This window comes from Varroa jacobsoni, unplaced genomic scaffold (genome assembly GCF_002532875.2).
Source record: "Varroa jacobsoni isolate VJ856 unplaced genomic scaffold, vjacob_1.0 scaffold_953, whole genome shotgun sequence".
NCBI classification, from domain to species: domain Eukaryota; kingdom Metazoa; phylum Arthropoda; class Arachnida; order Mesostigmata; family Varroidae; genus Varroa; species Varroa jacobsoni.
This window is the reverse complement of record NW_019213855.1, coordinates 185365-206917: the sequence shown is the minus strand read 5'-3', so window position 1 is coordinate 206917 and position 21553 is coordinate 185365. Positions and strand designations below refer to the sequence as shown.

Genomic DNA, 21553 nt, shown 5'->3' with positions numbered 1-21553 from the left:
AATCTAAGTCTAAATTGGAAAATGTCTAACCGCAGCAAGGGTAAAGGTATAAGCAAAACCTTAAGCCTATCATGTTTATATATATATATATATATATAAATAAGGACGCGGTACGTGGCATTATCGATGAAGGTTTTTGCGTTGGTGACGCATTTAATCGAACTAGGCACAGTCAGGCACAAGCCCTAATCGTCATGTGAGAATTTTTTATATTGGCGTCCTATAACTGCAAAGGAAACAATTTGCACGCACGAAGATAATTGACGTGATCTTTTATAATCTGTCACAGAATTAATCATAAAATTTATCGCGATTTGGCGCTTCGTCAGAGCTAATGTTGCTGCGTATGGAATATGAATTAAAACGAAATTTGCCTTTATGGATATCAATGATTATCCCTTCGACCTATTTGTTAAAAAGATAGTTATCTATGCTATACACATGCCCTTACATTGTGACGATAGTATGTAGCTGCTCCGTCCTGTTGGAAATAAAATTTGCCATATTCCCCTCTCGATTTAATGACAAAATAGGTTCCTAGAATGAATTCAGCCAACCGTTGCATCTAAAAGAAGTGTTCGGATTAATCCTTTGCCTAAACTACCCCCAAACCTCCCTTTTAGTCGACTTACATTATATTCCTTACGTAAAGGTTACTCAGTGAACGCAAACGTGTTAGTTTACTTTGTTTATCATTTCCAATAATATTTTTCCAACACTGTGCATCCCGATCGCATATTTCTAGATACAGTTTGTTTCTTCTTTCTTCTTTGATGATCTTCGTTGGTAGCTTGTGCCAGATTGGAATTAAATTTCTCGATTTACAACGTTTAAAATGCAGCAAACGCTTGATTTTTGAATATGCGGCTTGCAACTTAATTGCTTTGGAGGTCTTTGGGAGGCCTTTTCGATCCAACTCCCTGGTGCTCGTTTTCGACTGCTAAATTTTCTTCTTGTTGGATGGTTGTTGTAATGATAAATTGCATTGGTGAATCTACCTTGCGACATTGTGCTTGTGTTCATGGTACACCTTGATACTTCGAAAAGTTATAACGTGTCATCATATAGGTCGTCTCTTTATTAATCAATATACCGTAAACATATCTTGAGGCAGACGAAGTTTCGGCATCACTTAATGGTTGTACCATATATATATATATATATATATATATACGTAGGAAGCTCTATCGTTGGTAGTACTTATTTTCTTTCTAGATAATTTTCAGAATACTTCTACTCCGAATTTGTTAACGACATTTTGCTAGGTAGGTAATATTCATGTGCTATGAGATATCTACATATTGGCCAGGAGAGACGAAAACTCATATAATTAATATTATTTAGTCAGGTTGTAACAGTTAAATTTCAAGCGTACATAGTATCGTCGAAAGATGAAATTAAATTCTACTTAGTGATTGAAAAATAAGTGATAAATTATCACGAATTAAGTCAGCTTTGAAGTATGCATTTCTCTGCTCGAAGATTTAATAACAGTTTCTCTAAGCTAAAACTCGAATGAAAAAAAAAAAAACGAATGTTAACATAGAAAAAAAGTTAGAAAAACATAATCCTCGTAAACGAAACGCAATAACTTAAGTTCGCAATGATAACATGCTGCCTGCATTACAAGTCCAGGCAGTTACGTTAACAGGCTATGCATAATTCATATCGGAAAGTCGCTTGCACTCGAAAAAAGGGGTTTCTAAAAAAACGACTAATACTTCCAAGAAAACTGACAAAAGATAATGTTAGAACTTTCAATACTTCGAGTCTCTGTTCTAAAGGCAACAGGCCCAAATTCGTCCGCTGTACTGAAACGTTTATGATGAGGTTCATGCCTTCCAAGAAGAGGCCAACTCATAATACATGTATTTTAATGATAAGAGTTTGTAAATTACAAACTTATAAGTTTGCAAGTATAAACAAACAGGTCGCACAATTCTAATTAATTAATGTTATGCTGCATCGGCATCCGATCAGCATAAATACTGAACAGTTTCTAAGTAAAAACACATTGCACTAGCTGGGCTTCCATTAAAATAACCTTTATTATAATAACAGTCAGTTCACTGAAAATTATGTCTAGAAACAAAGTTGTTTGAGTGTTGAGTCGTGAACCCCTTTGTGTTTCTCTCGTTGCCTGTTATCTTCAATCTATTTTGTAACTGACCAACGTCAGTGCCAGAGTCTCGAATACAATAGACCAGGCCTTATGTAAATATGGCAGACCTACAATTGGGTCCATTCGTACATAAGCATGTGATTTTATTTCAAATAATTAATACGGTATCATATCTCACTTAGTGCAAGGTAAAGCACTTATTTTGCCATATATATTAGGAGACTGTCTTACATAGACAAAGCAATCTCCAAAAAGAAAAAAAAATGCTTTTGTATTAACAAGAGCAGTAAAGATCATCACTATTAATATGAATGCCTAGCCACAAGCAATTTATTGGGCTTCATTATACACTTTTCTAAGTGATCACACATTTATTATAGTATATTTCGATGCCGGAACTTGAATCAGCTACTCTTGGCCTTTTTCAGCCAAAAACGTAGCCGTGAGCGTTAACTCAACGACGAGGTTTATTCTACGTACGTACGTACCTACGTACTTACGTACGTACCATATTAGAGCTGCATATAGTAAAGAAAGGGGACAGTACAATACCATAGCGAGAGCCCTTTCCACGTTGTTTCGTTCGTATTCGAAAAGTCGTGGAAAGACGCAAGCCCACTTGGACCTGGTTGTATGTCACTATCGCTTGTCTTAAAGATGTTCTACCTAGCCCCCTTCTCCTTCCTTATAATCCCTAGAATGGGGTGAACGATCAGAGTACAGAACAGAGAAGAAGGACCAACGGGCATCGAGTGCCCTCGACTACAAGCAACGACGACTCTACAACTAAGAAGTACTTCTAAACGAGGACTCTTGAAGACCACCAGGGGCAATTGCGGTCGCCGACGCCAGACTAAGATGCTATGGCGTCGTGGAGCGGGCGCGGCCACGCTTCTTCCTCTCTCATCTTGTTGCAAACCAACCCTTGTGCCGTTCGCCCTTGGAAACTACTGCCTCATTGGGTGAGTGGCGAGTAAGCAAGCGGTCCCCGTTGCCGCTCTATCTACTGAGATGCGAGCAAGGAGCAACAATGTGTACGTGGGGTGTGAGGGCGGAAAGCGGGGCTAGGGCCAGGAATAAAGCCAGTGCGGAAGGAAGCTCTTGCCTGCTTAAAAGAGAAGTGTTGGAGCAGGTAGTAACAGCAGCAGCCTGACGTCGTCCACTGGAAGGAAACGCGCTAGCGCTCCCAGCTTTGCGCTTTGCGTCTAGCGGCAGCCGCCCGAGGCAAACTGAGCAGTGGCAGTTTGTAGGGACTTCGAAAGAGAGGCATGGGGATGTTGGAGGAGGAAACGCACGATTTAGTGAATGAGCGGGAACGGGCCGGGGAGAGACGAAGCTGCAACAGACAGATACGCCGCCGCAGAAAAGAGAATGCGTCTAAACTCGAATTGGGGCTGGCTGGGAGAGTGTTCGATCTAAGAGTTTCTCAGCAAAGCAGAACTTCTTGAGTTTCTTGCATGGAGGTCACGTTTGGATTTTAAATGTGATGCCAAACATACACTTGGCACAATGTGTAAGCTCTGCCTCATGGCATTGATAGAATCTAACCGAAAAAAAAAATAGCCACTGTTCATTTACTTCTGAGCCAGTTTGGTCTTCAATGAGTCTTTGTAATTGTAAATGTAAACACGCATTGCAAAAAAATACATGTTCAGAAACTATCATGTAAAAAAAGAAGGATCTGGAGTCACTTATTAATATATACTACATATTAATACATACTGTAATTGTTCTCTTATGAAAGATTGGCCTGAGGCTTGTCTTAATCTACTGGTATTGTAGCGCGTTAGTTTCCCATGATGAGGTTGACGCTTCTGTCCAATGTAGATCTAACTCCCTTGAGTCTCTTTCCCTCACTCAACTTGATAGAGCTCCTAACCCCAATTGATTATCCCGCGGACTTTTCTTATGTCTTAATCGGCGTTCTTTGCAAAAGGGCGGCGTCGCCATTGCTGCCATAAGTCAGGCTTTCCATGTTCGCTCGTAGACGCGAGGGAATAATCCGCTGCTGTCGAAAACCGTCGTTTCTTATGCGTGTGCCAGATAGTATCTCCAGATGAGGCTGGCAAGACTGGAGAACTTAGCTTGGACCTGCTGTCCAAAGCAGGCCTGCTTTTGGGTTTGTCTAGGCCTGTTCGTCCCCTCAAACTGGGTGGCCGCGTTTCTGTATTTCCCGGCTTGAAAGGAATGACTTTATAACCCGTTAATAACAACGTAGGGCCACTTGCCTCTAATGGACTTTTATGAGAAGCCTTTTAAGCAAGGCACAGGTTCAACTGACTTCTTCATGAACAATGTAGAAGCGTCCCAACGCAATGTCGGAAGACCCGAACGAGTAGAATAGGAACGATAGCTGGCAAACTGGTCGGCAACGGCAGCACTTATGCTGCATTTGGGACATATAAGGGGTTAGAGTCCAACGACCTGGTTCGCTCCTTACAAATAGACACGTTTACCTGTCTGTGTAGTCTACGTATATGCTTATTGCCATCTTAGCCTCTAGCAAACCACTATCTTGCTGATGGAATCTTTCCTAGTGGTCTTTCTAAGAAGATAGATAGCGGTTTTGCGGGCTACACAGAGGGTTGGTAGCTTCGTAACTGTCGGGTCTCACTCAGCTTTACTGATGTCCAATCCCAGTGACCGCTGTCGTCCGATGGAGGTGTAGACAGGTGACAGAGAATGTGTCGTAATTGTAAGCAAACATTGTAAAGCTCTTGCACACTGATGGTTAACAAGTACAGACGAAGGGAATGAATCAAAGAATAAACCGAGTATGCAAAATTTTAATTGGACCGCAGAACCAATATGGCATGGACACTGCCCGCTTACGAGATTACCTGCAGCACGTTTATACTTTTAGGCTAAAATATCTAACGTTAGTGTTATTTTATATCGTTTGCCCTGCGAGAGGGTTCGAAATTTCGCACTACGATTAATTTGTTTTTGGATCGTAAAACCATTACACAAGGAACAAATATTTAGGAACTGTTGTCTCCATTAAGTACTGCGCTATGGTAAACGTAAATTTACTAGGCTAGCTCGTTTTTATTAAGTACAAATTATTCGGATGCCCCTGACTGTGAGGTGGGAACAATAATCGCTATCATACAGGCTGTGGGGACACAGTACTAAAAGATGGACAATACAATAAAAAAATACCATCCTCGGGCACTCAAGTTCTATAGGCTTTTCCAGCACAGGTCTGTCTTCGTTCCGAAACTTGCGAGTGTCCTTAGGTACGATATTAAATTCCTTGCAGGTCTCACATTTTTCCACTGCACCTTTTCTCTATTATTAGTGTACCATTACAATGTTAATTTTATTTATGCCGTAACGCACATATTGCCCCGCTGTTAAGATGCGCTTGCGCTGTAATAAATAGCAAAACTCAAGCTCCACTTGTGATAGAATGGCTTAGCAGAAAATGTTTTTTAAAACTATTCATATCCTGATTTTGTCGTTAGGTTGAAGCTTGATAACATCAGAAAGTGTGCGACCTGGATAGGGCCTTAAGATCTGGTTATAGACAAGTAGAAATTTCAGAGCCGTTTGTAAAAGCTCCTGCACGGGATGTAATCGTTGTGCAATTCTAGCTGTTGGATTTAAAAGGGACTGTTTGTTATTTGCCTAGGTCTTATCCAGCGCAATGTAACAAAACGGAAAACATGTCCGTGTTGTCTGAAATTACCTTAATGCACATCGTTTTCCTACAGGTGACGAGGCACTTCAAATTTGGCATGCTTCAAGAACTGGGCAGAAAGTAGGCCAGGAGGGCTCTACATTATAAAGGGTGAACATTTTGCCTATTTTTTTCAGAGGCCGTATATTTTTTCTAATAATTTTTCCTTATTTCGGAATAGTCTGCTAGCAAATATGGTTATTTCGGAAGAGGGTTGCGATGAAATTTTCAACTGTTTTTTACACTAACAGAAAGTTTACTAGAACTAGAGCTCTAAACTAAAACTAGATGCTTCTTTACATCTGCCTATAGCACTGTGTTTTAAAGGGAATTCCTTTTTCCATCGTAATCTCCGTTTAACTGTATCATTGAAAACGTGTTCTTGAGATGATGTATAAGCAGTTACTGATCGACATGAAAGAAAACTTTCCTTTAGGCTATGCTATGAAGAATTGCATCGTCTGCAATAACAGCAGCAGACCTAAACGAAGCGATTGACTAACTGTTAAGATGGAGTTATCCGAAAACACAATAGAGTCAACTAGAGCGAAAAACAAACAAATAAAACAAAAAAATTATCGTAGTCAAAGAGTGGTCACACTATGCAACGCACACAAGTTAACACCGGGTCTGCGAAATCATGGCAATCGGCAAATTACTTTAGCGAAACTCAATTAACAAGAGGCTAGAAAAGAAGGACGAATGGGGGCAAAAGTAGAGAAATGATGCGCAATGAGAACAGGCAATTCCCATGGATCTTTGACCATGCCATTGCTGATTTGCTTGAGACACGGTTTCGTACTACTGTGTGGGGTATCGTACCACATGATTTCATGGGCATCGCGATGGCACTTTTTTTTGCTTCGTCCTTTTTCGTTTGTTGCTGGCGCTATTAGAGGAGGATTGGAAGAGCGAGACGTTGCCTGTTTCAATCGTTCCTGAGCTTTGAGCTTTCGGCCAGAAAGACAGCCAGAGAGAGCAAGTACTGGCAAGACGGCCACTGCTGAGGGCTCGTAATACCGGAGACGAATTGTTCATTATACTCAGTTAAAGAGTGCTGAAAAGGTAAGAGGGAGGTCGCGTCGTGCCGTCGCATCGATAGCTGCACAGACGAACCGTTCTGACACTTCTCTCCGCCTTGTTTGCCCGAGTTCTACACTCAAACTCTTTGAATAACCGAAGGTGTGAGATCCATAAGGTACGTTGTTAAGGGTGCACTGACTGCGACGGGCAAGCGGAAAAACAGGATCAGGGATTTGTTGCAATCTGAGGAGTTCAGGTAGTGATGAGTGCCTGACGCATATGGTTACCCTGACCAACTAACAATAGAGACAAATGAGCTTTGAAATTGTCGTCCACCCTCTTCCCGCGAACAATAGCTTCTCTACAAGTGGGCTAATATTGTAGTGTCTCTTGTAGCTCCTGTTCACCACTGAGTCACCTCGCTTAGCGTACCCGTCCTTCGAAACGCCCAAACGTTCGAGGTTTAAATGCAACCACGTCCATCGTGCGTTGACTATTCCACGCCGTCAGTCTCCGCCTGATTATTAAATCGCGATGGTATAATTACAGATGCTACGATCGGAGGATGAGCGTTCAGAAAGACTGTGTTAGCTTATTGGTATTACTGTGTCGTGTTAGGAAGCCGTACATATGAAATCATCGTTTATATGTATAACATACGGCAGATCGTTATAACCTTTAAAGTGGTGGCCAAAGAAGCGAGCTGAAGGCACACACACGGTATAAGATTCTCGGTTAATAATAAATTTTAATGAGTGAGTCGTTTCCTTGATGGCAGTAATGACGATTGCATCATGTATGTCCCTCTCTTCTTAGAAGCCTCAACACGGTTCGAGACAAAAGGATGCTTGCGTTTGCCAACGTCCGTTAAGTGTTTTTCCTTCTGCTCAATTTTCTATAAAAAATCGTCTTACCTATCGGTGTTTTGTACCTTACGAAGCGCACCAACTGTTAAGTTTGTATCATTTGGTCTCATATGCCTGTGTTCAGGGAAGTCCGGCCCATTTCGATTTGCTCGTATTATACTTCCTTTTGCCAATGAAAAAGCGACTTGGAGGAGTACTTTTTGCTCCGTTCTCTCCTCAACTCCCATCGAAATCCATCAAGATTCTAGACTTCTACAACATGGAAGGCGCCGGACCCGTCTAGCGTAGGTACCAACGCTAAAAAAATTGACTCTGTCTGTTCTATATTGCTGGTACTACTACAGCAGTTACAATAGAAATATATCATGGCCGCTATACTGCAGCAGCATCCTTAAAACGGCAAGGGGTCAAGCACAGTCCAGCTAAAGTGATAGTACCGACAACGACAACGGCATTAGCTTCAGCGTCGATCGTAACAGCAAGGAAAACAGCACCGGAAGCGGCGTTGATGGTCGGGCGCTCGAGTCATCCGCGCGCGACCATGTCGAATGGTTTTGTCTGCTTTGAGTTGTACTGGTTTCACGGACGCTCTAACGACGCCCACCGTCCCAAGCTCGTGTTTAATGACCTGCGGGTATAGAAAGGCGGACATGACAAGTTCAGGCAAACGGCTTTCCTCTTTCTCTATCTCTCACTTTATGCCTCGTTTTCTTTCTTTCTCGCGCGCACGCGGGCGCACGCTTCCCTAGATGGGTAGAACCGGTAGCGGACAAGAAGGCAGCCGCTGTGATGCTGCTGCTCCAGGACAAATCAGGTGCTAACTTTTGCGACACGGAGAAGGGAGAGCGTCGAAAAGCGAACTACAAATGACCACTGGGACAGAGTAGAGATAGGGGATGTGAGGGATGACAGAGAATTTATTTTTGTGGTATGTGACGAAGTGGTATACCACCTCTACAATGCTGCAATTGCTGTGTTAGTTCTGTCATTTATTTTACTTCGAAACTGCTATTCGTGCTGTGCGATTCAGGAAAACAGAAACCGGACGCAGAAGTCGGCTGCAGGCATTTCTAGGTTTTTCATCGGACTTGCTGGGGGAGGGGGCGCGGGACTGTTGGTCGGAAAGCAGCAGAAACTGGGCTACTGATGGCGCTGATGAACACAAAACCATAATACGAACGACCCGACCGCAACAGCGATGGCAGCATTAGCAGCAAATCATTCCAGCAAAAGTAGTGTACTGCTCTCCGTACTGTATGTACGTACTCTCTTTGCTGTTCCTGTACCTCATCCACTTTGCGCTTGTTGTTCTGCTCCATGGGTCACTATTAGTCTAGGGTAACTACCGTATAGCGATTGAAGTTTCCTTCGTGCCCATATGCCTCTTCGACCCGATCAAGGCTTGCGTGGCATGAGGGCTGTCCATTCGCCATTTGTTACACTACCCCGTACATTGAGGTCGACAGAAGTCTGTCGCTGCGGTGCGTGTCGGAGTGTTCTATGGTGTTTATTCGTTTATTAGAATGAGCACTTTACGGATATTTATTTGTATTGATTGCTTTATTGCTGGTCAACAAATAGTGCACAAAAGAGGGAGCGCATTGTCTGTGAACAATGGTGGAAACAGATGAACCCAACTGATCGCTCTTGTTTACCCCGAACTTCATGTTAACCCATAAAATGCAGCGACTAGTTTTTTTATAAGCTGCTATGCGTTGAGCAGCTTTGACCCACAACGGTCTCGTATCCACGCTCGGCTTCGAACTATTGATAAATGAAACTGGGCAGGCTTAATCAAAACTTTTGTTTCGAATTCTTTAATAGTTCTATACGAAAATAGTAGTTTTCCCGTCGTTCTTGCAGAAAAGCAAAGGAGCTTGCAGAATTCAAGCAGTAGGTGTTCAAGCACCAAAGCTAATGGGACTATCAGATCTGATATAGTGAAGCTAACAAGAGTAAGACTCCTAACCCAGTTAAAGGTTGTTAACAAGAAAAAATGTTAATGATATAATGAATGAGGTGCGCCTTCTCACTGAAAATACAGGCTGGTAGAAGGAGGGCACAATTCACATCTAGCCACCATAGAGAATGGCCTCCTTTAAACCGAATAAGGGTTTAAACTGAGGGTTGTGAACAAGTGAAATAATATTATTATGCTAATACTGTTTAGTGAGTGAGAAAAAACAAAAGCGTTCGAGTGCGGTGTCTATGTATTTGGAAAAATAGGAGAAAATCGGGAAGATGGCAAGCACAGGAAAATTTCACCATTATGATTACTGTTATTATGTTTTAATAAAGCAAAACAGCTCTTACGTCCTGCTTGCCTCGAATTCGCTAAGAAGCCGCCATCCCTCTTCAGTTTACAGCCTTCCAACTCAACAACCACGAGGCCGACCGCAGACCTCACCTTTGTGAGCTGTGTCCGCATATATGGCTTCCTTTGCATGAATTTTCCGCGCTGAATATTCTAGGTTTTTTATGCCAGGCTTGACCTTTTCTAGGCCCTATGCATGTTAAATATAGTAGCAGTCGACCTGCTAGTCCAAGTGAACGTGTCGAGGATGCCACACTGGAAGCCAGTCACCTTGAAGGCATTCGATGTAAGTTCCCCCAAAGTTGTCACTCCTAAAAGAAAACGTTCCTCACAGTTAACCCATTTGTCCAGTGCCGTCTGAAGCACATCCACACTTGGTGGTCAGCGTCACACGTTTTTCTTTCCTTCAACCGAGTTACCATAGCATGACCTTGGGTAGTACAAGTGAACGTTCGGCATTGATAAGACGGCCATGGCTATGATCATCGTTCCTCTCCCCAGATAACCCGTAATTGCGGCCCCTTCTTGGCCAACCAAATCTCGATCATCACATAGAGATCTAAACAAAACATGTGGAGCTTTACGCAGTTGCCGTTACCAATATTCTTTGAAAAAAAATTATCATTTACCTAACACACGACCATGCCTTCTTACCAACACAAGGAACGAATACGAATGTTCGTTTAGCTTGAGCATCAGCATTCCGTATTAGGTATATATGTATGCAGAACATATCCCGTTTCTAATGTTGCTTCGTTTACTTTAGTTATTCTGCCAGCTGATGCTCTATGTGTGCCTAGTGGACTTTAGATTGTGGGGTTCGTTTTAGCAGAAATAGAAGAGAATGTAGCAATTTGTGGGAGAACAGTAGCAGGCACGAGATGAATTGACAATGCATGTACAGAGATGAATGGTGGAAGGCGGGCACACTAGCTTGCATGAGTAAGTAGTCGTTGAAGTTATTTCGTAAGTTGCCTATGCCTGCTTCCTTACAAGGCGTTTGTCCGTGCATCATACATACGCCCGCATACTGCGTATGTACAATGCAACCATGCGTAGTCTTGGACCACTGCACTAAGCAAAGTTATCGATGCTCATATTAGACTGCTACTACTGCTGTTGTTGTTGTTGTTGCCGCTTTGCGCTACGGAATACAACACTGGACCTGGGCATACACTACGTAGTTCACGAGCGTCGCGACTTTTTTGTAAGTCAATCTTCAAAGCATCATTGATGCAGTGTCGGTAACCATGTGTTGGGCTAAGTGTGGAGTTTACGTTCTCTCTCGATAAATAGGTAGGAAACGAGCCAGCCAAACCAGGCTCTACCGACCAGTCAATTGAATAGACAGAAGAGAGCTAGAAGCTGTATCGCGGGCGTCTGACAGCCCTGGCGCCGGAAAACGCTCCTGGTCTTGGCTTCCCACCCAACGTCGCGCAGTTCCCAATAACTCCCCAGATGTGTCGTTCGCTTCCTGTTGAAGTAGCTTCTCATCCTCAATTGTGGCGTTCCTGGCGTACTGACATGCCTTCGACGACACCTGCCTAAGCCAAGGCGTTCCGCAGGGCACTGAAGAAACCTTTACCTGTGGAGACATACCACCGGTCAATCAGCCAGTCTACGACCGGATGGAGCCGGGTGACCACCATAGATCCCTGTTCATCGGTCGAGATACCTCGTGAGCAGAGAGAGAGAGAGAGAGAGAGAGAGGGATAAAGAGAGAGAAAACAGGAACCCAGAGGCATCGAAGGCAACACATGGCTATAGTCAGCGTGACCTGTGGATCAACCTGGCGGCGTCGTGGTTCCGACGGTTTGCGCATGGTCACCGCCCGGCTTCGATAATGTTCCGTCCGTATGGGTAGGTCAACTAGGAGCGGGAACAAGCACGAGGCTACAAAGACCGGCCAGAAAGAGAGGTCTCTGTTAATGTGAGCAAACATATTCTGTTTAAATATGGACATTTGTCGACGAGCAGGCCACGACGGCGTAAGTTGCCGAAACGCCTGTACATATATATATGCCAGACTCGGTATCTTCTCTGCTATATAGTCGTAAGACAGGAGGCTTCTCAGAGCGAACTTATTCACATTCGAATATCCACCTACAGAACTGGCTGTGTGTGCGTGTACACGCACCCGCGATGCTTGCAGGGAAACAAGTACGCTGGGTGCTCGGATACTTTCTGTGTCGTAGTGCACGCTGACTGCATTACAGTTGTAATGCCAGAGCGGAACGAAGTGCGTCGAGCTGATAGATATTGAGGAGCCTTTGATGTTTTCGTAGTTGTTGCAGGGTCGGCAAGAGGAACCCCGACCTGGCTATGGCCGACCCTTTGTGGGCCAGACACGGTAGAGTCCAAGCAACGTCAACACGGAGTTTTCTTTGTAGTTGTGTTGAAGAGATGAATAAGATCCTTACGTTGTCAAGTGCTACGCAGAGGATCATCAAAATTGTCTTAGTTTGTTGTTTGCTCTATGCTCAACCCGTTTTACAGAGCTAGCAGTTTTTAACTTCCTTTGTCTAGGATCTATCGTTAGTAGTAAACCCAAATCTACGTCAATGTATCCGAGAAAAACTGAGCTTTTCAAGTAAGTTTATTTCAGTCCTCGAATGTAAATGTTTTCTGTTATGTATAGCATAAAAGACTTGCTTTAAAGTTAAGCAATCGTTAGAACTGCCTTATTGATTTTCTTTAAGACCTTTTCGCGTAGGTAGATAGATGAAAATCACGAAGCAAGGTTGTTTAGGTTTGTTGAAAATGTTCATATATCTCTGTCGGGAGCTAGTACTGCGCTGTCTTAGAATACTGGCCAAACACGTGATTTCATATTAAACGATAATGTAGCACGTGACCGGGCTTTTCAAGCGAGACTAATCTACTCAGAACTGCGAAAGTCGTAGCTCGGAAAGAGGAACAGATCATATCAGAAAGTGTGCGTGTTGTTATAGTCTATTCAGCTATAATATTCGGTATAGCAATGTTACTGGACAAATAATTCGGATCTATTCGAAATTTTTCAGTGGAAAATCAAACGGCAGAACGTATATTGGGTAGAGGAACCGCCTGCTGCCTGCCCTGTCAGGTGGTTCAACCATCGCTCGGCCGTATAGAAGTTTTAGGACAAAAGTATGTGCGTATTTGAAGACAAACATGACACAAAAGAAGTTGGGTGTTTGTTTTACGAGCTTCCCTATTCGATAGCTGCAAGTTACATATTGTTACAGCCCTCTGCATAGAGTCCGTGAGTTTTGCATTCATAGCTTTCAGCTTACGTTTTGAGGTGGCAGTATAGTAGACGCACAGCGAAGCATAATAAACATTGTTTGTTAACCAAAACCTTTTAAAGGGGTTGGTACGAGTTTTTTTTCGTTTCCGCTCTAAATCAAGGAGCCTTCCGATTCCTCGTGTAAGTTCAAATGAATTCATTCTTGCTTAGATAGAATGCGTCCGATCAGTTCGTGGACTGCTGTTGAAAACGTATCTGCTAAGAAGTTTCCGTCGGGCAACCGTATGCTAGATGCTAGCGCGCGTTCAGGCCTTTGTTGAAGTGTCGGATGCCTTCTCCTGCCACCGTTGCTTGTTGAGGTTCCGCTTGGACGGGGCAACTTTTCAATTTGGTTTTGCATTGTCCGACCTTCGGCAAAGCCAACTACTAAGAGAGAAGGCAAATATAGAAATGGCGGCGAGGAGAGAAGGGAAAAGGGGCAAGAATTGCGTCGATGGAACGAACGTAAAAAGAGACCAACACTTACGGGCTGCGGTATGGGAGAACAGCGAAGATAGCAAGTGGAATTCACGCAACTATCATCGATGGGATATTCTATTCACAACGCTTTTTTGATCCCTGCACTCGCTTCGACGTTTCATTTCCTACCTCCACGTTCGTCTCGATGGCCAAAGCGCTCTCAGCTAGTAGGCTGCTATCTTGAACAGAAAACCACGTTTGAAGACAGGGCACGCTTTTTGCCTAAAGCATTTCGAAGGTTCGAATCGATATAAACCCGGCACACAAAGTGGCTGGAAATATATTGAAAACAAACGTATGAAGCAATTGACATCGTCCGAGTTCTCATTGGCTGAACGCACCAGAAGGGACATGGCGGAACGGTAAAGGCGACACGGAGACCTGAGGCCAAAGAGATATGAAGTGTAGAAGTTTGAAAGTGTTTTGTTCCACATCGGCAAACGCAATTTAAGCTACTACAAAGCGAGGGTCGCAAAGTAGAGGCCGTAAACATGTGTTAGGACAAGGCATCGTAGCACTATCGAGTGAATATATGTGTGTATAGTTAAGGCACTAACTGAGGTACGTTTCAGGTGGGTCAAAAGGAAGAAGTTTTCTTCTTTTCAATTTTTTATTTCAGGTCTTGCTAACTTTTGGAAAAGAGACTAAGCCTTCGTCTACTGCGGCCTTCTGTGGGTCTCCTCTAGAATTTCAACCGACGAAGGCTTCCACTAGTAAAAGGCGTCTATGGGTACTATGCAGTGATACATTCATATTCAAATGTTTACCAGTGGAAATTCGACAGTACAAATTCTAGGCTATAACCGGAGCCTGAAACAATTGCCCGCCAAAGATCTATTAGAATTTTCCGCATCGTTAAAGCTTCATTCGTTATTTACGTCGTAATGTACATATGGTCGAGTGTATGAAAATGGCGAATTTGCCTAGGTCACGTAGAATTGATTTCACTGTTTGAAGACTATTTGATACGTTAGTGCTTTTGAATCCTGCTTCTGCGAAAAGCTCTCGAGGTAACTGGACCTTTCGTATACGCTGGAAAGAGACAGCAGTTAATCGTTCGGCTGTCCGGGGCATAATCAGTGACTCAACTATTGAAATGAATTGTACCTATAATGTGAGCACGCTATTGCCCCTTAATCCTCAGTTTCTCAAGTAACATTAAGGGGACATCGAAGGTGCGGTTTTTCTTTAGCTCCCCTAAACACCTTGTCGTTTTCCTTGCTATCATTTATGTTTCTATTGTTGGCTAGCCGATACCCCGGCGCCGCCAGTTTTTAACGAAGGAACGCCACAGGCACACACCCTGTTATCCATTTTTTGTTTTTGTCAAGAGTGAAGCGTTCCGACAATAACGTTTTTCCAATGTTAAAATTTACGGTGTGCTTGTGCCACACACAAAAAGACAGATGGTGCTTCATTACACTCGTTCTAATTTAAGATAATTACGTGATTCACAGACGAGCCCATGACGCCATTTATACTAGAGATAACGTATCTAGCCTATTGTACAGTAGCAACAGCAGTAACAATAAGTGGTCGATTACAGAATAACCAAGCTGAATGGTTAAACGCATATAGTGCGATAGGAACGCATTTTTTTTTCTAAAAAAGGCAGAAACATATAGGGATAAATTCAGGAAGTCGTTATCAGGTACGTTATTTCATCTTGAAAGGCTCACATTGAAGCTTGAATGATAAGCGGTATGCGCGCCTGTTCTTAAAGCTATTGTCCGCGCACCTAATCCCTCGCATATAATCGTATATACATAACGTGTACATGCAGAAGGGCGCTTCTACGAATACAACTGAAGAACTTGCCTACAGAGGCAGGTTATTTACCTTACGGAAATCAAATGCGGAACACCGCAGCGTGATGTTCCAACTTGATTATGTTGTAAGTTTATAAGTCGTTCGAAGACTTTTAGCTGACTCTAAAAGTTTAGCAAATTTTTTGCGATTGCAAAGACGCATAATGGTGATGCGCTTAATATTGAGGTTAGACCCGAAGCATTCTAAATGAAATACCTAAGCTCATCATTTACTTCTTCATGTTGTGTGTTGTCACGAAAACTTACTACACAGCTGAAGTTGACAGGAAAGAAACCTGTGAAAAGCTTTCCCAATGATATGTACTAAATTTTCCACATAGGCTAGATATTGAAACTTGTTTAAACGGTTTAGTGCGCCTCGGGCTCGTTGCGAATAGTCTGTGATGCTAAATATTAAATTTCGGTCTCACGTTGAATTGACAGAAAACGACCACTGTCATTTTCGGCATTGGCTTGGCTTGCCGAAAACAACGATTGGTGATAAATAGCGGTATTCATGGATTCAGAGCTGGCTCTATATATACTTCTCCGAGAGAATTCTCGTTAATAAATAGAAAAAGGGAGCGGATTATTTCGAAAGTTTTAAGCGGTTGCCTATTACGCATATCTGAGTTTAAGCCACGTAGTACACGATTCACAGTAGTATTATGGGGTTCAATTTTCAGAAAAGCAGGTGGCTGCTTATATAATTTTTTAAATGATATTCGAGTAACATTCTATTCTTTAAATAGAATGTTACTCGAGCAGTAAGCATGGCCTTCTATGGCCTGCGTAAAGTCTCCAACCACGAAATAATTTTGCTTCTAGGTCACATTCTACTATTGTACGGCCTTAGTGCTATTGACGTCACAATGGCGCTCGATCGTTTCCTGACCAGCAGTTTAATCGAACATCAGCTAATTTTTAAGGCCAAATTTCGACGCTCAAATAAGCGTTGAAAAGATCGTTTTTCCTATTCAACTAACTCTCAGCTTGACTAAATGAATCTTCAGCTATTTTTGAAAGTGTTCACCAACCCAATTCATAACAAAATCAGCTAGGAATTGTTATAAAAGCCATAAGCTATATAAGTTGTCCAAACTTAATGGATGTAGAACCGTGACGCTCTATGGCCGCGCCCATGGGCAGTTCCGCGCATCATTCTAAGGCTATTATCATACGTCTATTGCACATAGGTCGTTGTGTGCTGAAGCTCGTTTAGGTTATTCAAAACTCATAGGATTCTGCAATATGCAGGTTGTTCCTCGGGAATAGGCTGAAACGGTTGAAGATGATGCTCTTCCGCCGTTCTCGTCTATCACTCGCGTTAAGTTCGCGTCGGTCCAGTGGTGTGAGATGTTTCTAAGATAAATTGTATTATTTCCCTGGAATTGAAGTGCTAACAACAAAACAACGACGGAGCTTGAGCAACTAACACAGCTCACAATATTACGCTTATTGTTATCGCAGTAACAATCACCGTTTTCCTAATGAATAATGGACCTTTCAAACAATGTGTTTAGCGTTTATCAGCGATGTGACCCTTGGTGATTGTTAGCGCATGCCCGATTCAGCTGGCCTGCCTAAATATGTACAACATATATAAATAAAGTAATAGTTATATATATAACCTAGGCAGGTAGGCGTTATGTCTATGGTATGGGTTAAGCCATTGGCCTATTAGTTGGCTACTCTATAACCTGGATGTATTTGGATAGTTTGGTCTGTCCGGATGGTTTGGTCTCCACTATTTTTGAGAAGCGTTTCGTACTGACAAACGATTATTCTCGATTTGTTAAGACGAAATGCTACTATTGTCCTTTGAGTGTGTCGGTGTTAGTTATGGCCGTTCGGCATAAGGCTAAGAATCTTGTTACTTCTGCTATTGAAACTGTGAACCTAGCTCAAGTCGGCTTCAAACGACAAAACGTGAATTTCTTTTTTCAGTCAATGACAAAGCTAATCGAGTAGCGGTGGCAAGGTTTCCCATTGCACTATGAACGGTACGTACTTCGGTCATGAAAAAACGAAGCTCAATGGGCACGAAAAGCGTCTGATGGTGACGTACAATCGCTAGAAACACTGTTAAAATGAGTACGGATAGAAGAGCTCGGCTGACGTCCCTTCGTCGCTTCCACCTCACGTCGCTGGGACACAACGCCGAGGCAGTTGTTGTTGTTGTTGTCGTTGTCGTTGGTGAGCGATGAGCGAAGCCGAAGACGCAGAGAAACTATAGGAGACCAGTGTAAAATTGTAAAGAACTTTAGATCCTTGATTTTGTTTGTTCTTCACAAACGTTTTCCTTTGTCCCGTGGGCAATATCGAGGCGTTGGATAGGAAAAAGGAGACTTTGTCGATGATAGTAAGCATAATGATGCTGCTGATGGCGATAATCGTAAAAATGCTAACCGTGATGCCAGCAATGAAGGCCCGCTAGGTTTTTACTGATTGTCGATGTCGTTGCGTTTCTCCCAGCCGATGAATCACAGGAGCACACAACAATGATTGAGCTGTTTTATGTGCTAGACTGTACTAATCGTCTGCCGAAATGTAAGTGAAGTGCGAAGGCGCCCTACATTTTGATGTCTATAATAAGTAAACTATACCAAACTCGTATGTCTAGACGTCAGTTATGGACCTCGCTATCGGCAGCATAGACATGCTTCAATGGATCGACAATTAAGATGTCTAGCGTTCAGCCCTGCTCGTAGTCAACAATTGTGTGGAAAGCGGATCTGAAATTGCTCTGCAATATATAATGGTCGCAAGTAAAGCTCTGTTTGTGAAATCCAACTGTATTTAAGGAAATCTAGCAAATAGTCTTTGCTTTGTGTTAAATATTATCGGTAACAAAAGTGTTTCCTCGTATGCAGATATTCTCGCTTTCGCAACAAACTTTGTATACTCTTTATTTAGACCAGTGGGAGCGATAGCCGCTAGACACTAACTGCTAACGGGAAAACGCCTGTTCTATTAGCGACTATTTTAACCGTACGTAAACCTTTTTCTGCCACTCCACTGAAAAAGCACATAATATGAGAGCGAGGTTCTGAAACGGGATGGGTAACCTTTGAAAGGTAATTTTTTTTTGTTTCTATTATTCTTAGTTCTCTGCAGCAACTGGTCTATATAAATGCTCCGAGCGGCGAGATTTTCGGGTCAAAGGCGTACTCATACAGCGCTGAATGCTTCAACCGAACGAGGTTTGGATTAAGGCCTTGAAATTGAATATACTTTTGAACTTTAACCGCATAACTTTACGTTTGAACTTTAAGGATAGTTTGCTCTTCGTGTCAATCTGTACGTTTACATGTGTTTCCAGTAAGGAATGGCGGTAGGAAAAGTAGACCTTTGCCATGGCGACCGTCCGCTGCTTACCTAGACGGTAGAGCTCAGTCAGTCGAGTTCCTTGAGACGTTCACAGAATTCTTTTTACCCATTCATGGTTTGTTGTACAAATGTTGTGCTGATGTTGACAAGAGAGAATAAATTTAAAGAAACGGTGGTAGAACAATGAATATGTTGGCCAAAGCCGCTTTGATTCGTTTCGAGACAGACGTATTTTGATGTCAGCCCGAAATGTATTGATTGCTCTATACGATAAATAATCAGCCATGCCTCTTCATGAAACGGTGATCTGCAAGTGGACAAAGACGGTTTATTTCGTGCCACTGGTGTCTACGATAACCTTTCCCCGCCCGCACTTCTTGATCTGCCTCCTGTTGTGGAATATATAGGTAACGTTTTTTGCCCTTTACTCTCTGGGCATATATATATATATATATAGGCGCTGTATAGATGAATAACTATGTCTAAAGTGTTAAACGTCCTTCGGAAAGTGAGCTATGTTTTTTTTGCTTACGGCTGTACCTAAGGACGGGCATTTACATTCTGCAGCATCACTCCCCTGATGCAGTAGACGTTGCGAGAAGCAATACGATGGCTATAATGGGCATAATAAAATCGACCCTGGAACATTTATTTACCACTTTTATCCAGAAAGGGGCGAAATAGGGTCTGAGAAGGACCAGTTTACAAAAGATCCGTTACGCTTTAGCCACGATCACATTACTACGAGACATGGCTTCCTGAAGAAAAGGTTTATCTACATATATTTGCTCGTTTTGGCGGTTTCCAACGGTTGCCAACACAAGCCTTGTTTCTTTCATACAAACTCAGTTTAAGAGCAGCAATACGATGACGCCGTTTTCCTGGGTACAGGCTAGCCATGCAGTAAACATTTACTTTGGTTATGAGTATATGTCAAATGAAAACACTTGGATGAGCAACACTAAAAAACACAATACGACTATGTGTTCTGGTCTTTACTGTATATCAGACAATCACACATGTTAATACATCTGTTTCGAACTGACACTTAAAGGCACGAAATCGATATATTTATTCTATCAATGTATATGTACTCAAAACGGGCAAATGAGTAGGACGAATCGCAAAGCACAAAGTGTGTTAGTAAGCACCAGATTACCGGTCGATATGTACAACATTTGTACCGCCTCAGAGACCCACTAGAAAAGAAACACGCTAAACTGTGAAGTTGTGTGACGTAGCAAACAATTATCGAAAAGGGGTATCAGGTGGCTAATCGCTGCCTTTCAGGCTCGAAGCCTGATGATGAATGAATGCGCAGCAAGTCCTTCTTCCAACATGGCCGGAATATTCGATTAAGCACGCATTCTCAATCTAATAACAGTCGTAGCCTCGAAGTAGTAGTTGAGACAGATCTTAGCAGTCTTGGTTTCATCCCCTCACTCCACTCGAATTCCCCTCTTAGCCCTTCGTGTAGTATCTACATTGATGATGTATATTTAATGGCCTCGAGAGCGCTATCCGCTCGCACCGTGTACGACCTTTCGGTAAGCCGAGTGAGTGAACAGTGAGCTGCAGCGAACTTTGAGGCGTACGACCGACAAGGGGGCAATAGACACAGACAATGGGAGAGAGGAAGGGAGAGGGGAACGAACTTTGATAATAACATGAGCCGGCTCACTGCCCTGAACTCGGCTTTTCGGCCGCTATTGGCATCTCTGCTATCGTCGGCGGACTTTGAAGTTGGGGAACAAGGGAACTTCGTAAGAAGAGAGGAGCATGGTTGTGGGGGGAGTCGAGGTGAGGCTACCAGGAAACGTACAGGCTAAGCCGTGGAAAAAATAAGGAGCAGCAGAGAAGATGAGAAGGAATATTGAGCAACGCAGCAGACCACCCGCAAGCAGCCTCCCACCACCCCCAAACCCAAATACAGCGGCGTAAGTGTGCTGCGCTGCGGGAACTGGCTAGAATCGGAACAGGCGCAGACGGTAGCAGCTGGACGAAGAATCTGCAGCTGGACACCTTGACAGGTGGGAGTATAATAATGACAGCGATGGGGCGACAAAAGTAGCGGACTGTGCGGGCGGCACCGTTGACGAAAAGGAAAGGTTTTTTTAGGGCTGCTTGGCTAGCAGTAAAATAGGAGAGATTGGGTGCTCCTGTCACTCAATTTTTATTCAGTTAGTTCATTTTTGGCTGCATGTAATAGGTAAAATCGAACATGGCTGGTCGGATCTTATGGGGCAGGCGACTCTATATCTCCATCGGAATAGCAGGCATGAGAAGCGTACCGAGTGAAAGAGAGTTTTTGGGGAAAACTATTAACGAACAATTTACTATAATAAACCAATTTAGCAACTTATTGTTATTATTATCATCCATCCATCTGTGACGTACGTAAGTTATAATGTGACGCAACGGCGCCCGCCGACGTTCTCTTGATAGTCGTACGATTCCAGTCCTAATGATGATTAGGTTATTACTGCATTTATAAGGCGTGTTGCTAACTAATAGATTCAGATAATTGCAAGATTCGTGTCGGTTCTGCATTTCAAAATAAAAGAAAACTATGCCATTGCAGCGACTTTCGATCAACTAACACAGAGCGTTAATAAATTAGCAAGATGTCGCTACTTAAACCAATTAGTTGATGAGTTCAG

At 42.9% G+C, this 21553-nt stretch overlaps 1 protein-coding gene across 1 annotated transcript in view; it reads left to right on the top strand.

Moving 5' to 3' along the window:
- The window catches only part of LOC111265309 (putative polypeptide N-acetylgalactosaminyltransferase 9), a 73687-nt gene that overhangs the window by 24812 nt on the left and 27322 nt on the right, over positions 1-21553 (top strand). The gene's annotated exons all lie outside the window — the stretch shown is intronic.